The 18,808-nt window shown below is 35.0% G+C and overlaps 1 protein-coding gene across 3 annotated transcripts in view; it reads left to right on the top strand.

Annotated features, from left to right (window-relative positions):
* The first annotated feature begins 14,606 nt into the window (after positions 1 to 14,606).
* The window catches only part of LOC150107973 (katanin-interacting protein-like), a 726,539-nt gene continuing 722,337 nt past the window's right edge, over positions 14,607 to 18,808 (top strand). For all 3 annotated transcript variants that reach the window (XM_090415492.1, XM_090415493.1, XM_090415494.1), the window contains exon 1: positions 14,607 to 14,813. The gene's annotated coding sequence lies outside the window, so the exon portion shown is untranslated. The remainder of the gene's footprint in view (positions 14,814 to 18,808) is intronic.

An 18,808-nucleotide genomic window follows, 5' to 3' on the forward strand; every position in this document is an offset into this window, starting at 1 on the left:
AGCTTATGTTTTGACATTGTTTGAATAGTTAATAATTGCAATTGTTCGATTAACGGTTTAGATTATGAAACAAATCCACAACGACACTGCAGTGTCGTGACGTTCTATTTTCATGTTATGTTCTAAATCCGCCATCTTGTTTCAAGTCACTCTTATCAATATATAAGAACTAATTGCAAATTGATCACCGATCCAAAAGTAAAGAAATTTATAATTATACTGCGCCACCCTATTTTTAGATTAGTCTATATAAAATAGTAGGATCAATTCTTAATTAAGTTAGCAGTCTCCTCATTTATTTAGGCCGAATTATTTACTATTCCACTTGGGGTTCCTGCAAGATTCGAATTTTTTATGAACGGTGCAATAAAATGGAGTTCAGGCAAACACAATATTTATCGTTACAAAATAAAACATTTAATATATGACATATAGCAAATACATGAATTCTACTTTTAAATGAAACAATACAATTAACTTAATACATCTTACTAAGTCACTCATTACAATTCAATGTTCTAATCTTTAACATACAATTCACTGCTTCAAAATTACAAGTTTTCTTAACTCAAGTTAATAAAATAAAACTTCTCATTTGATCAGTCTGCACACACATCTATCAGTTGTACTTAATGTTTAAATTCACAGCAGGCACTAATCAAGGTAGACAATATTCCAAACAAACTTATTCCGGACTTTGAACTTCGAAGATACGCTATAGTTAATGTTAGAATAAATAAACATGTATGACTACTCTTACCAGATACAATCTTCAATACATCAATCTATTGCGAGCACACTTATAAATTAACTTATTTGAGCTAGCGGAACACATTAAATAAAATTCTCCAACGCTTTAACTGAACTACTGTTAATCGCGCTTCACTACTCTAAAAAAAACAGCAATAAGGTACTGATATCTTTCCTTGTTTACTTTTCTGCAACTAGTTAAATTCATTATAATTCTTCTCAGGGCAACAGAGAATTAAGACGTAATCCTAAATTAACTGGAACTAATCAGAATTTCCCATTCAATGTCCAGTTCTTTATTTATCCGATTACGACATCAGTTTTCCTCTATAGCAACAGCTGATTTCACTTGCAGCTGAGTATAAGATTCACTACGTTCCTTGCTACTTCTAACCACTATGCTCTTGAATTTCTGCCCTAAAGAATTCACAATTTTCTTTCACTTCCTTGCTTATATCTTACTTTCCTACGGGCTCCGCAAATCTCCCCTTTTCTCTCAATAAAAATTCTTATTGCCTCCCTTTCTCCTTTCTGGTTCCAAGGTCACGCACTCTTCGACTCGTGCTTGTTTATTTCAAGCGTCTCCATGACAACGCATGAACGTAAACATTTCGCTAATGTAATACAACGCTCTACTCTTACATAACTAATTACATAACATTAAAATTTCACAAATAAGAATAAACAGAATATTTGAGCTACATAATCAGCTCTTTCATTACGTATACAATTATTTATAATAATACTTTTCGTTACACCATATATATATTTTAGTTATTATAAATTCTACACATATTATTGCCTAATAAATTAATAGTAGGTTACGTTTAGAATAAATAATTAAATAGGGAATTATTTATTATTCCTTAATTAAGGAATAATAAATAATTTTTATACAAATCATGATTAATATATAATAAGCAATGTTAAATGTGAATGAAAAAAATAATAAATTACACAACATAGTTTCATTCACAATTTAACAGCAGTACCCCAATGAAAAAATTAAAAAATTAAATTTTGTTTGTGTTTATAAATAATAACAATGCTTACAATATTATATAAATGAGGTACAACATGTTAAAGGTTACAGCTTATGTTTTGACATTGATTGAATAGTTAATAATTGGAATTGTTCAATTAACGCTTTAGATTAAGAAACAAATGCACTTCGATCTATCGCCGATATTCGTTTTCTCTTGTCATTGCACGTTACGTCATTCCTAACTGTAACTGCTCAAATGGCAGTGTATTTTTAGTAAGCTTACGCACCTTATTTCTGTGAGATAAGAAACGTTTATTATTCGTGCATGTGCCTGGTGAACTATTTTCTGTAAATTTTATTTTATTAAAATGACATATAATTATTTATTTATTATAGATACAAGGGTGAATTATGACGAGTGTCACTGTTGAAAATATGAAAATAATAATATTTTTTTAATTATCGTTACACGAAACACGAAATTATCGTTACACGAAACTGCGATCTAACGCCGATATTCGTTTGAACTTCTCATTGCTATTGATACTAAACTTTTATTATTGGAGTTTGTTCGCGGTTAGGATGAAATATTTTTAATAAAGCAATTTTTAATATGTAAATTTATTTATTAATAAATTCGTTACTGATTAGGGAAAAAGTGTCTTTTTATTTTATTATTATTATTATTATTATATATGCAACACCCCCACATAAAATTTTAACCATCGAGTGAGAGTGCATGAGTGACCTATTTTGATGTGAACGGACGTATTATTTCAGACTGAGCCTGATTATTTTGTTTACAAGGTTTTTCACGAAACGCACACTGCACTAGCGCAGACATAGTCTGTTTCCTACTGTCTCCTCCTCTGCATGAAACATGCAAAAGGTCTAATGGCCGGCAGGCCCTACCCGCAGTGAGGACTGGTGGTGGATTGATGGTTTTATTTAGGGAGGTAGGATTTCAATCTGCGGCCAAGTGATTTTGTGACACTCCTTTTCCCTATCATAGGACAGCTAGTTTTATTTTATTGCTGGTAGACACCTAAGAGTGTCTATGGAATTTGCTAGTGGACCCTTAAATGTCCACAGGATTATCTTTAACCTGCACGGGACACCTGAGCAATCTCTACTCTTTATCCATCTGTGTCTTAACATGTTTCTAAATTATTTCATGGCAAAACGCTTCTGAATGAGGCAAATTCCAGGAAGAATACATGGAATTCCTCAGACTAGTAAAGTTACTGAGTGATAATTGGCCAGGAAAAGTCAAGCTCTTTGAAACATCCCCCCTGACATAAGAGAAGAGCCCATAACTCTGACGCAATCAGATTTTGCACACTCCCCATGTATGGAAGATGCTACATCCCAAGACAGCAGCTATCATACTTGGACACATACAGAGTTCCAAATGATCAAAAAGAAGAGGAAAATCTCTGCCTATGTGGAAGAACCCAAAACAACAGGGATAGAAGCACTCAATGGACCTAAAGAAAAGATACCACCAGTCATATTAAGGGATAAGGAAAAATGGATCGCTGTCTCGTCAGCCCTAAGAGAACAAAACATCACATTTTCATAGGTCAAAAACTCACATTAGGGAGTTAAAATACAACCCACTACTGTCATGGATTACAGGCAAATACCAGATTTTGGGACAATGCTAACGTCCCGTATCACACCTTCATTTTATCCAGCGAAAAGAATATGAAGGTAGTTGGATAGCTACGTGGGATAGCTGAAGGTATCACTCCTGAAGTTGTAAGCACTGATCTCGCCAGACAGGGCCTGTCCCCAGTAAAACTGAGCAGGATGCTCAGATCTGATAAAAGACCAATACCTTTGATCCTGGAGGAAATAAACAACACACAAAAGCAGATCTATGAATTCACAGTAGTATATAGTGCGGACTCAAGTTTTCAACTAAGCCTCTTAGGAAAAGAGCATCTTCAGGTCAGTATCGTAGATGTCAAAGTTTTGGACATGCCCAAAAATTATGTAAGGCAGCCTTCAGGTGCTTGAAATGAGACGAGGGACACCAGACCATCACATGCACCAATGCACACATAACTCCAGCTGGCTGTGCAAATTGCAGAGGACCTCACCCCACCAACTACAAGGGATGCCTTTCCAATCCAAATAATCGAGAATCAATAAAAGTTAATCTTGCTCCTCCACGCAACAACGTTTTAAGCAACGAAACAGATCGTCTTCCAGTCCGAAACACCTCGCCTTCAACCTCACAGGAAGGAACAACCATGACCAAAACATATGCTGAGGCTGCAAGAACTAAGCCTCCTATATTTCTCGAGCTAGAAAGCTTCAACATAACATCCGTTTTAAATCCTCACATGCCACCATGCTACAGGAATTTAGCAAAATATGCCCCTCACCATCTTCCAGAGGGAGATTCCTGCAAGGCGCTCAAAACATTATAACAGCCATCTGTCATGAGTAAAAAATTCAAACCAAAAGCTCTTAAGTTAGTTGCATGGAATGCAAATGGATTGATGAACAAGGTTTTGGAACTTCAAGTATATGCAACTCGTCTCAGTGCTGATATCATATTGATTGGTGAAACACATCTAAGAAAAGCTAATAACCCAAAAATCCGCGGATGGATGCACTATGTACAGAAACGACAGAATCGGCACAAGAGGTGGAGGCACAGCCACATATATTAAGAGTTATTTGAATCATAATACAATAGACAAGCCCAAAACAGTAAACCTGGAGGTGACCAGTGTGGAGGTACATACCTTTAATGCTGGGAGTCTCAAGCTCTATGCTGCTTATAACTTTCCGAGCATTCCTCTGCTGACAAGAGATCTGGACTCCATAATTGGTCCAAATGATTTCATAATAATAGCAGGAGATCTCAACTCAAAACACACAGCTTGGTACAGCTCATCAACTAACACCAAAGGCCAAACACTTTTCAACTTTGCAATGCTCAACTCTGTTGTTGTGGCCAGCCCTATTGAGCCCACCCAATTCAGCCTTTCAGGTAGCTCGGATGTACTAGACATTGTTATCTTTAAAAATTGAAGATACCAATTCAAATTGGAATCAGTCAACGAATTATCTACTAAGCACATTCCCATTGTGCTTAATCTGGGTTTATCAGATCAATTCTCTCCTCTGCACACATTCATACCATGGGACAAGTTAGCGAAGGTTCTTCCCGATCATATTGGTCAGGTGCCCAATATCACTAAAAAGAAAGAGATTGACACAGCAGTAAATACCTTAACCATACAAATTCAGAAAGCAATAGAATCAGACAGACAATCCACTGTCTTTCACCCAACAGACCGCATTCCTGAAGAAATCATGGAGCTAATCAGAGCAAAAAATAGAGCCAGAAAGAGATATCACAATACCAGAGCCCCAAAAGACAAAAGAGTATTGAACAATCTCAACAGGCAGGTCCGGAAAGCTCTTCAAAAACACAGAAACGATCAAGGGGAAACCAAATTGGCTAACATCAATACTGAACATCATTCCGTATGGAAATTCTTAAGAGAAATCCGTACTAAAAAGCAAGTGATATCATCATCATCATCATGCGTATCAAGGATTTAGGCCTAGCATGGCTTGTTCCAGCCTTAGAAGACATCGTTGATTCGTTTAAGAGGACGTGGTGGTTTGCTTTTTCCTTATGGCTTGTACTAAATATTTTGCAATTTTTACGTTTATATATTTTTCATTTTCATATGTGATCATACGCATTAGTTAGTTAAATGAATTCACCTGTTCTAAGATCTTGTTATCTATTACTATTTTAGTTCTTGCTAGATCTTGTCCTTTAAAGGCCATAGTCTTTGATTTTTCTGCTGATATTATCATACCATAATCTTTGGATATCTCATTTAGATCTAAAATAACTTTCTGTAAGTTATCTTCAGAATTTGTAATTATCATTTGGTCGTCGGCAAAGAGGAGAGTGCTTAAGTTTACTGCAGGAGAAAATATAATTCCTTGATGTAAGTTTTTATTCCATTTTATTATTTCATTTAAGTAGATATTAAAAAGAGTTGCTGAGAGGGAACATCCCTGTTGGAACCCTTGGTTTATCTCTCTCGTATATGATAGCTTTTAGGATATTATTTGGTATTTGTCTTTCTTTTAATATGTTAAATAATATGTTTCTTTTAACTTTGTCAAATGCTTTTTCAAAGTCAATAAATGCAATATGTGTTTCTGAATGTATTCTTTTCTTTTCTCTATTATTAATTTTAGGCAAAAGGCTGGTTCTATACGTGATCGTGCATTTTAAATCCATTCTGTACTTCTAAAATAAAGTTTTCGGAATATTTTGTCAGTTTACTATTTAAGATTCTGCTATATATTTTGTAACAGGAATTTAGTATACTGATACCTCTATAGTTTTTAGGGTAATCCCTATTACCTTTTTTAAAGATAGGAATCACAATTGCTTTTTTCCATTCTATTGAGGGGATACCGTTGAGTGAATGTTATTTAAAAATAATAAGAGTCTTTCTTTGAATCTTGTTTCTGCATATTTATATAGTTCTGAACCTAGCTTATCTTCTCCAGGTGATTTTCCGTTTCTTGTTTCTTTCAGGCTGATTACTATTTCTTCTTTAGTTATTTCCTTTTCATTTTTTGTTAATTGTGCCAGTTGTCGTTTTTAAAATATTTGTCTATCCACAGTTCTTTGTGGTAATTTAGAAATTCTTCTAATTTCAATTTCAGTGTTTAATTTTATCTTTTCTTTGGTCTCTGCATTTACGTGTTTCAAAATTTTATATACATTGGGTCTTATTTTATATAAATCATATTCTAAATTAGAAACAAATTTGTTCCATGATTCCCTGTCTTTTACTGACTTCTCTTTTAGTTATGGCTTTTATTCTTTTATATACTATTTCATCTTCTAATCTTTTACTGCTTAACCATTTGTGATAGGCTTCTTTTTTCCCTTTGATTATTTCTGTGATTGTATCATCCCAGATCTTAAGTTTTTTCCTTTTATTAAATTTTTTGGCCTTTCCGAAGTTTTCCTTTGCTGCTGCATTTAGTTTCGTTTTTATATTAAGCCATTCTATTTCTATTTCTTCATTTTGTTTTATTTTATCTAGATATTGGTTAATTCTTTGTTCATATAGCCATTGTACATTTGTGTCATTCAATAGTCTAGTTTTATAAACAAATGTTTCAATTTTTCTTTCTATTCTTGTTACTTGTAGCCATTTAGGTGGTAATCTTAATTTTATTTTAACAAGGAAGTGGTCACTGCTTATTTCATATCCTCTGTGAACTCAAACATCTAATGAAAATTTTGCTGTCTTTTCATTTTGTATAAAGTAATCTAATATTGATTTCCATTCTCTTGCTGCCGAAGTATATTTATGTATATCTTTATGTTTATAGAAGGAATTCATTATTTTTAGGTTATTATTATAAACTACAAAGTCGATCAATTTTTTTACCATTCCTGTTTAGAGTATGTTCTCCATGTATTCCGATATTACTATTAATTTTCGTGTTTCCAATTCTTGCATATAAGTCTCCTGCTAAAATTATGTAGTTATTTTTATTTATTTTATTATATATGTTTTGTAGCTGATTATAAAAATCAATATTATCCTGTTCTCTTCCTTCTTCTGTGGCATATAAACCAATTATTGTTAAATAGCCTCTATCTATTTTTATTCTAGCTTCTATTAGCAACTCATAGCAACCCATACCCCCTATACAAACCAAGAAAGGGACAGTTAACAAAGATGAAGAGAAAGCCGAAGCACTAGTAGATAACCTAGAATCTCGGTGCAATTCACCGTATACAAATCTAAATATCAACCTTATGTACAAGATTCATCGTCATGTTAGGACAACCTTAAGACAGATCATTGTTAACTCCGAATATATCACTCCTTCAAATTCGGCAGAAATGATAAATATCATCTCCTATCTAAACAGTAAAAAAGCCCGAGGATTGGATGGCATAACTAACTGAATAATAAAACTACTTTCAAGAAAGGCCATAGTCAATCTCGTCAACATTACAAATGCCATCTTTAGATTCCAGCATTTCCTTACTACATGGAAAACAGCCACTATTTTGCCATTGAAGAAGCCAGGAAAAAATTCTCACCTTTCCGAAACCTACAGACCCATAAGTCTATTGTGCAGCCTCGGAAAACTGACAGAGAAAGTGATCCTCTCATGATTCCAAGTAGAATCAGATAAGTTAGGAATTTTGCATAATGAACACTTCGGCTTCCGTAAGGCCTATAGTACGCTCCACGAGTGCACCTGCTGGTTGAAATTATTACTAAAGGTTTTAACTGGAAACTCAATACAGTTGCCATCTTCATCGACGCAGAGAAGGCGTTTGACGAAGTATGACATCACAGCCTTCTATACAAACTGATAAAATTAAACCTGCCAGTCAAGTTAATAAAAATAATACATTCTTACCTGAAAGACAAATATATTCAGGTCAGGGTCGGCGAAACCGTTTCGACTAGACGCAGGATCTCGGCAGGCATACTTCAGGGATCTCTTCTGGCACATCTCCTGTTCTCAATGTATGTAGTGGACAGCCCTGTGAACCCAAGAACAACATTCACTGCATTAAATGCAGATGATACTGCACTGATGGCAAGATCACTGAACCCAAAACTGGCAACTAAAAGACTCCAAACCAGCATACATACTTTTTAGAAAAGTGGATGGCAGAGTGAAGGATCCAAGTTAACCCCCACAAAGAAAATCCATACCATGCAGAATATTTATTTATTGGGAATAAAGATTCCATGGCAGACTGAATTGAAATATCTTGGAGTGATTCTTGATAGTAAACTCCTATTCAGCAAACGTATTAGTTACATTACGTCAAAGACATTCAATGTCTTAGTACAGCCCTACCCTATGATCAGCAAACAAAGTAAAGTGGACATGCAAACAAAATTAACAATTTACAAGATGGTAATTTGACCGGTCAGCACTTAGTCATCCCGAGCATGGAGCCACACCGCGAATTCAAACATTCTAAAATTTCAGAGATTACAGAATAAATGTCTGAGAATGATTGTGGATGCCTCTTGGTTTATAAGAAACACCCAGATCCATATCGAAGTTAATTTCCCTTATATCTTTTCCTTTTTCATAAATCTAGCTGAGAAGTTCTTTACCAAGACAAGTAACAATCCAAACCCGTTAATCAAGGAAGCCTCGGAATATAATGAAGCAGAAAGTTACAAATATAAAAGACCAAAGCCTATCTTAAATTCAGCTGAATACATCTAACTTCACTGCCCTCAAATGGGCGAGAATATAGCTCACAAACACTCCATTCAAAATTCTTTCATTACAAGAAAAAAGGGGAATATAAAAAGCAATTTTTCTTCACCCATCTAGCCAGAAATGCTAAATTAAATTATTTAAATTTTAACCAGCCGCCATTGATCAGATTACAAATTAGTTTTTGATATTAAGGTATGTACATGTGCCTTCTTGGTTATTATACATATTTAGGTATATCTGGCCATTAATTTTTAAAATGGGTAGGTTGAATAAATAGGATGCACATAGATAGATAAGTAAACTATTTATGGATTATTATGTCAAACAATGAAATGAATAGATTTCTAAAGTAAAAAATTAAAAAAATTCGCTAACGCCTTTTATTCCCGAATAGGGAGTAGGCGATGCCACTTTTAGCCTTATCTAACTTTTTTTGGAGACTAAGGGTGTGTGTGTGGGGTGTTCAGTCTCCACCATTAGCGAATCAGAGATGACTGGCCTAAAACTATCATTAATTATACAATTAAAAAATGCTGTCATCTCGTGGTCCCTAATTGTTATGTTTTGTTTATTGTCTGAAAAGGGTGTGGGTTCTATGATCGATTTTCTTGAGTTTACGGGACGGAAAGTCCGAGTTTCTGCTGAAAGAACTTGAAGATACAAATTGGACTACTTTGATAAAGTTTTTTAAACCCTTCTTCTGCTAAAAGTTTTGTGTCATTTTTGCATGAAAATGTTGCTTAGTTTTCAGTTTTCCTTTTTTGAAATCATAATATTCCACTATTCTTTAACTAGAGTTTATTCATTGTGAAGTTTGTCAATGTTTATTATGCTATCAAGAGATAATTTAGTTAATGCTTCACGAAGTTCCTCAAAACTAAACTTAGTTTTAGTGGGAAATTACATGGCAGACAAAGTACTATACACTAAAAAATTGAAAAGGTCTTCAGTATACTTCAAAACATTTTTAGACACATTTTCTGCCTTTTTACTTCATTTTAATTTCATTTTCTGCCTTCATTAACTGCCTTTTAATAGAACACTGCTCGGATATCGGCAATTGTTTTAATATATTTGAAGCTACGAAACCTATAAATTCGTAAGCAATTATTAGTGTCAGCTTGGTCTTAAAATTAGGAAGTATGTCATATATTTCAGAACTTATAGTGTCATCTTCTTCTAATAATATTACAGTTTCATGAAACACTTTTAAAATATTGAAAGAAGACCTGGTATCATTATTATATGGTATCTCGTGGAGTTCGGAGACTCATAGCGGGAGATCCAAACTAAAATACACACTAAACTTGTCATACATCTCCTTAAACTCTCACTGTCAGGTCCTCACCTAATTCTGGGAATCCGTTTCACTCATTCACAACTGTCCATTCAATAAATATGGACAATACATCCCTACTCATCACACTCTTACACACTTTCACTGATGCACCTACTTCTCTGACTATTTACCATATAATGAAAGAATTCCTTTCCATCAATTTTATAAATCTCCTTTAATATCTTATTGGTTTCTATGAAGTCCCGTCTTTTCCGCATACCAACTAAACATTGTATCCCATCAATCTTTAACCTGCTCTCAAAGGGAAGCTCCACAGACGCTTCACAAATTTAATCACCCGTCTCTGGTTCTTCTCAACCACCTACTGGTCCCCAAGAAATAAATCTGTGCACTAGATGACATTCCATTTTCTCAGTATATAATGTAAATTTCAGCAAACCGGTTGACAATTTTACTCCGTTGACATAATGCAAATTTTTAAAGCAGAAATTCCTTTTAAAAATCTTTTGATTTCTGTTTGTAAAGAAATCTATCGTTTAGTAGCATGGTCGAAGTGTACTTTGATGATCAATATCAGCTTCTTCAAAACAAATTTACTTTTGATGAGAGCGGATGAATAGCAATCAAAACGGACAGGAAATAGCCGGGATGGTGAGCAATACGGTGTAAGATTGAGGTCAATAAGACAAAATATACAGATGGTTGTTGCTGTAGGCCAGAGATTTCCACAGATGATCTGGAAGATATGCATCGTCAAATTAGTACAATGATTACAGTTCTAATTATTATTATGGGGGACAATGGAGATATAGACTGGAAGGAAGAAAGATCACATGGCAAGAAAGAAATAGATTTATGCACCTGATATGAGATAATTACTTAAGGCAGCATATGACGGAAAGGACTAGGAGTGGGAGAGTACCAGACCTGGTCGCAGGATCAGAAGAGCTATCCATAACCAAGTTGACCAAATTGCTTCCGATTATTGAATGTGACGATGCGGCCTTAAATTGGGAGATTTTCAAACATGTGTTGTACAATGAGTTGAATTATATTAAGAAGGGTTATATGTGGGCATACAAGCAGATGATTATGAAAAGCATAGGAAGAAGCTCAAATCTGAGCCAAGGGAAAAAACCGCAGGATAAGGATGTTAGTAGTGTATGCAATCAGTTAAGTGTTATGTAGATGAAGAAATATTAAATTGTATACCTAGGGTAAGGAGGATTAATCAGGTAGGAGCTAGATCGATGAGTAATATTATTAATCATGTGCTGAAGAAGGAGAAAATACTCTGGAGGGAATTTATAGAAATCAAACTCGCCAACACTAGAAGGCTCAGGCAAGAATGGTGAACAGCATTGCATGGAAGGCAAAATCAGATTATGAGAAGAGCCTAGGGAAGCAGGCCAAGGGAAATCCCAAAGATTTCTTTCGTTATGTTGGGAGTAAGAGAAATAATGGTTATAGCAGATTAACATTGATGGGTAATGATGGTCACGAGGGGACTGAAGCATATATAATAGCTGGGTTACTAAGTGACCACTTTGAAAGATTATATCTTCCAAACTAGGTTACTGCTTTACCACATAAATATAGATGTGGGATTAGACGAGATATCAGCTAGTGTTTTGCGAGAATGTTAGACGGAAATGGCAATGCCTCTCACTAGGCTCTTTAATTTAATTCTCAGCTCTTGTATATTTCGAAAGGAGTGAAAAAAGGTAAAATAATTTCTTTTCATAAATGAGGTTCTAAGACTGAAGTAACAAATTACAGAAAAATCAATATCACAGGTGTAGTGGTATAACTACAAGAGAAATTAATCAAAAATATAATTCAATGGATAGATAAAAATATGATTCTATATTACGGGCAACATGGCTTTGTGCAGGCTCTGTCATGCTTTAGTTATATACTAACTATAGGGCAAAAGCAGTGTTGGGTAAAGGAAATGGCTACATGATGATTTATAAATATAGATGTGGGATTAGACGAGATAAACAATAAACTTGAAAGATGGGCCACTGGGTTATTCTACTGGCTTGATCTCGAGAGAAATTAAAATAAATATAAGTTTGATTCTCACGTTTTTAACACTAATAAAACAAATATCTTCAAGAAGCTTCAGTAACACTGATGTTTTTCAAGGTTCTAATAATTGCTTTGTTTAGTTTCTAAATATAGAAGCTGATTTTTCAAGAAAGGTCTTATAATCAGAGTGCATAGTCAAATTTCTTTTGTCCATAGGAACTAAAGAATACACTTCTAGCTCCAATGTTTTGAAATTGATGAATGAATGAATGTGTGTGTTGAATATTAAAAAAAATTCTGAGCTACTGTGAAAAGGTGGCGAATGCATGCGCCTGCTTAAAAGTCTACAAAATTCTTATACAACTAATGGTTGTTTGCACAACCAATCAATGTAAGTGGCACTTGCATCTCTGCACTAGGCCTCTTGAAGATAGACTTTAGTTCAAATCTAGTTGCTGAGTAGAGGTTCTTTTTCTAAGCATTTCTTCGACCGGTATTCTCGAGATAGTCGATCTCCGGAAAGGCAAGTTGGCTTTTTCACCTGGAAACTCGGGTGTTTTTCCACATAAACTCACGAAAATCGAAAATAGTACCTACGTTACTTCAGACAATAACATATCCTGTTATAATTTCCTACCAGGAGATGGCAGCTGTTGATTGTAAGTTTCATAATCGGTTATAATTACTGATAGTCTTAGGCCTCTTTTCTCTGATTGGCTACCGTTGGTATTGAACTGCTGCCCAGTCTCCAAAAGATAGGGTTTGAAGACCTGGCATGCTTGGTATAGAGGAATAAAAGGTGTTAATTTATTTTTGATTTATTTTTCATTGAAAAGTCTGGAGTACACTCTTTACAATAACACACATTGAAACTTCCAGAGAAATCTGACAATCCATCTAAAAATAACAGCTAGCAGATTTCTGAAAGTTGCCCTATGCTAAACAGTATAAAATGCATAGCGAATTTCAAATGCATCAGCAAACTATTTCAAACCCTTAAACCTTTTCATGGCATATCTCCCGATGTTTAAGATGAGGAGGCAAGAGATGTGTATTAAGATAATGACTGGCTAAACCCATTTTAGTGTCATTGTTAAGTTGACAGTTTCCTGGCATTGAAGATGGTGACTACTGTAGATCTTTCCTTTAAATTACAGAAATATGATATGAAAACATTAAATAGATAGTGTGATGGTAGACATTTGTCTAGTTTTATTGTTTATTTATTTTTATTTTTTTGAGAATCATCTTTATAGGGCTTATTCCAATTTGTTAGTCTTGAAGCAGATTATAGCGCATAGATAATGCAGAATATGTGAGTTTGTTTTAATTCAGGTGGACATCTCTTTAGTGCTACTGATGGGCTGCCATCAGATTATGAAACCATTTCTATTCACGTTATTCAGCATTTTCTGACGACTCTCTGCTGGTGAGCTACAGCAGCGTTCTTCAACCTTTTTACACCTGCGGACCGTGAAAAATAGGAGAAATATTTCTCGGACCGGCTGACGGCTAAGACTGCAACATAAACCAATGTAGATAGTAATTTATTTATTAAATCCAATGTTATAAAATTACAATTTTTAGCTAGTGTGACATCTGATGCTGCTTAGAGGTTAGAAAATTTGATATACGTGGCTGAAGCGTTGTTTCTGAGAGACGAAGAAATTTTTGGAAATTTGCTGCTGATCGCCAAGAAATTTCAACCTGTGATGGAAACTTCAGATCGCCAGAAAATTTCAACCAGGAAACCTCAACCTGTGGTCCGCGGACCGGTTCCGGTCCACGGACCACAGGTTGAAGTTTTTTTATAGTTAAATTTTATTTAACTATAACAAAGTTATTTTTTTATAGTTACATTTTTTATAGTTATTATTATTATTATTTTTTATCAAGCCACTTACGTTTTGACCATTCTGACACTCTCTTTTGATGTCTATGGATTGAATACTGGTGCGACTTATGAAGAGAGATCGGGGAATGAATACCCTCGTTCTAATACAGATTTTTGGATATTTTGACGTCCGGTAGAAAAGTATAGTAATAACCCTAATGCGGATTTCAAAATATCCAAATTGAACTGCCACTCTCTCTTTCTCCAACTCCCTATAAGAGAATAAAAGGCATTAACTGATGACATATGTATATATATATATATTTTTTTTTCCCCTATTTTTTTTTGCCGATGGAAGGCGCTACGTTTGTAATTGTCAATAAATCTCTCTTCTTTCTGAATATGTGATTCAAAATGTGTATGTTATGTATATATTTGTTATATCGTACGTGTTGGTTTTGTTATGTATCGTGAATGGTGTGGGCCTTGTGGTTACGTAAATGAAATTTCGTCTTATTATTATTTTTGTTCCCAATACTAATATAATTTCCATGTAAATGAATTTACGATCCCTGTAATATTAATTTTTCGTTTATTATACCTATAAAATTGCGCATCGATTATTGGAATTTATGGTGATTATAAGTTATTTTATTATTTAATATTGCTTATATAAATAGTTCGATAGAGTCGAATGATTGAAATTTTCCATTGGATTAAACAACCCTAAACGTTGATAACTGTGCACCTTTCAAGTGATGTATTAAAATTCATTTTGAGAATCTTCTCTGACATGATGTTATTCCGATAGCAGCACACTTATGATTACATTATATATTAAGGAATAGTATCATTATTATTGCTAGGCGCTTCTACGAAGTACAGACAGGCGTTCGTAACCCACTAAGGAACTCGGGCAGTACGTAGGAGCGGCAAAAACTGTTAAAATTGTATCTCAACCACAAAAACGCTTAAATTTTACATATTTTCTTGAATTTATGGATAGCAAAATAATGCTTGTCAATGGATGACCCTGGTGCCAGGCCATATAGTTTGTTCGTGTACATATATTTTTATCTTATTTGAGAACGAATATTTAATAAAGTACCCATCACTGATTAATACAAAGTAGTGAAATAATTCCATTTGAGTACCCATCACCATTTCATACCAATTAGTAAAATATTTTCATTTGAAACTTCATAAAAGTTTGACAAATGAGCAAGAGTATGCTATATTTCAAGCTTCCAGAAATGATATGGTACTGCCCTATTTAAAGCATGAACCCCATCTAAGACACCACATACAATAAGCTGAAATGGGAGATATATTTCATTGCTTGATGTGAGACCATCCCTGCTTATTGGAGGCTTGAAGTGGATTGATACAGATCTGATATGAAACTTTTTTTTTTTTCTTCTAAGACCTTTTAGGCTTTCAGTAAGTAGGTTTGTGGTCTCACACTTGGGGATGAAATTTATCAGTTCCAGACCTCCATGGTGTTGGACACGTCATCGGGGGTACAAACTATCACATCAAACAGTTTCATTCATTATATCAGAATTCACTACACCCTCATGTAATGCATCTTACTTGCCAAAAACTTTCAATGCAAAGAACCTTCTCACTCTTTTTATCACACCTTCCTTATACGGTTTCTGGGAATGGCCTCTTGTCTACTTCCTCTCATCTATGAAAAATTTATTCGATGTTAACTAGTTAACCATCCCTTCAAGTGGCTTTGCAAATTGCATTCCCCAAATCTGTTGTGGAGAAAGAATTCAATCTTTTATCTGGATTCTTTCTGATATCTCTTCATCCTTTTAAAAACCACGTGACCAAATTTGTGTGCATCAATCCTTATGTGGCCTGATCAAGGTCTTGTACAATGGAACTATAACCATTACTTCTGCAGGTGAAGGTTTCTCCTATTGCTATATTGTGATGTGACAACTAAGTATACCACAACAAGTGTATACTTTGCCGACCAAATTTCAGAATCTTATACTTTGCAACATTGAACTAACAGTTCTGCTTACCTGTGGACACCTAAAAAAAGACATCTGCAAATCATCCTTGACCAAAGTGGCATTATAACTCATTGTAGACTATGAGTACTATTCATTTGGCCTCTTAGGCCTGCACTTCAGTTATGTTGTGAATGTAAAATGGCAAACCCACAGATTTCAAAAGATACCATATGTGTCTAATATGACATAAGCACATGGGTGGTCTGAAATGTTCTCGGCCTAACAATGAAAAATCGAATTTATAATTTCAAAATTATTTTTATTTTTCAACATAATCTCCCTTAAAACTAATGCATTTATTCCGGTGATGCTCCAGTGCCATTATCCTGTCCCTGTCGCAGGTCTCAGTAAGATCTACAAAATACCCCTCTACAACTGCAATCACCTCTTGATTCGAAGAAAAATGCTGACCAGCAAGGAAACGTTTTAGTTTTGGGACGAGATAGAATTCAGAGGGAGCCAAATCTGGGGAATAGGGTGGATGTTCCAACAATTCATAGTGCAGATCCCTTAATTTTCCCATTGCCAAAACACCTTTGTGGGCAGGTGCATTGTCCCGATGATTTTTTTTCTTCTGCAAACCAGGTCTTTTCTCACGAATTTTTTTCATCTAATCCAGTTAAAAGATTGGAATGATATTCCCCGGTTATTGTTTTACCATTTTCAAGATAATTAATGAACAAAATGCCTTTAGCATCCCAAACCTCCAAAACAATGATGCCATGACCTTGTCTTCTTTGGCGCTGAACAACTGGTCTCTGTCCACTGTTTTGACTGCTGTTTGGATTCTGGTATGTACTGGTGAATCCAAGTCTCATCCATAGCAATAAATCGATGCACAAAATCAGTTTTATCCTTTGTTAAAATGCTTTAAGCACTGTTCAGTGATTTTCATGCGAGTGCGTTTTTGATCTGCATGGCACCCATCTTGCGCAAAGCTTTTTCATTTGCAATTTTTCATGCAAAATGTATCCTACGCATTCTTTTGAAATGCCTATAGTGTCAGCAGTTTCATGCACTCTGACTCGCCGGTCATCCAATACCATATCGTGCACTGATCAATGATTTCTGGTGGTGTTACACTTTTGAAGGAGAAGAGTGCCCATAAACTTTTATGAACTTCTAATGAATTTCTTTTGATGTTAAACCTTCTTTTACAAAATTTTATAATCGCACTATACTCAATTTTATCCATTTCAATGGATACAGACAACACTTTGACTTCCGACAGCTGTATAAAAAAACTACAGTGTTGACATTTATGGTTGAGGCCGAGAACTTTTCAGTCCACCCATGTAAATGACATTGCACATCCAGTATAAACTCTAAGCAATATTATCACTTATGTGAGGTTGCCATATCAGCTAAGAAATGCAGGGTTTTTTTTTAATCTAAGAAGTTTTTTTTTTTTTTTTAATATCTGCTCTACAAATGAAAGGTCACAAGACCTATAGCACACTAGTGCTGTGTGTGGGCAAGAGGAATAGGACAAAGGAGGAGTCTGTTAACATTTTGGTTGGACAACTGAGGATTGTAACCTTTGGGGAAGGTGAAGTGAGGGAGACTGTTCCAAAGGACAGAAGTAGATGGAATAAAAGAGGAGGCAGTGAAGTTGGTTCAGTGAGTTTTAAGATAGACTGTAAAAGGGTGTTGGCTCTTGTTTTAATGATTTTGGAGGAGAGTGGAGTAATAATAGTGGCCAATTCAGCAGAGCACTGTCCATGGACTGTCTGTAGAAGAGGCACAAGGCAGAAACTGACCATCTATCAGAGAGGGATCATTAATTAGCCAGATTGCTCTCTTCTGGATAGAATCGAACAATCTTAGAGAGGATTTTGGTTCACGACCCCAAAGTGTGGGAGCAATATTCTTTGGCTTTGCAGAATTGGGCTTTGTATAGAGTTAGTAGCTTTGAAGGTGTGAAGTAGTGTCTTGTACAAAAAAGTATGCAGTTTTTGGGTAGCTGCAGAAGCTATAGTTGAAATATGGTTGTTTCAGGAGAGGTCAGAGGAGGAAGTCAGTCCAAGAAGAGAATTAATTTTATTTAGCATATGGCATAATAAAGACGCATGACATCAAAATATATAAATACATATTTGTGCAGACAATAAAAATGTGACAAGTAATGCACATATACAAATATCAGGGTATCACAAAAAGTCTCTCAGGTCACTAGGGTAGGCTCTTATGTTGCAGTCCTCCACAATGTGCTGGATGGTTCGGTTTATGGCCCCATAATCACATTGGAGTGTAGGTGATCTTCCCCACTTATGTAAGCTGTCTGCACAGATATTATGTCCTGTGCATATCCTATTTAAGCTTTTGCATAGATGACGTGGACGCTCAATCCTTTTTGGTTTTGGTTGGGAAGAATACTCTTGTTTAAGTCTGGCAATTTTTCTTTCCAAGTTTCTAGCCATTTTGAATTAATGTTGAAATTGCTGTTTACTTGTTCTTCAGCCAGTATTAATGGAGGCTGTCTGGATTTAAGGTGCTTTATATTATATATGGGAGGTCTTCATGTATTGGTAACAGGGGATTACTGTTTATTTTTTTGTACTCTTTTACTAGAGTATCTTGTCTGCACAGGTTTGGTGGTG

Source organism: Typopeltis vanoorti, chromosome 3, assembly GCF_054136105.1.
Source record: "Typopeltis vanoorti isolate ZY-2024b chromosome 3, IOZ_Tvanoo_1.0, whole genome shotgun sequence".
NCBI lineage: Eukaryota > Metazoa > Arthropoda > Arachnida > Uropygi > Thelyphonidae > Typopeltis > Typopeltis vanoorti.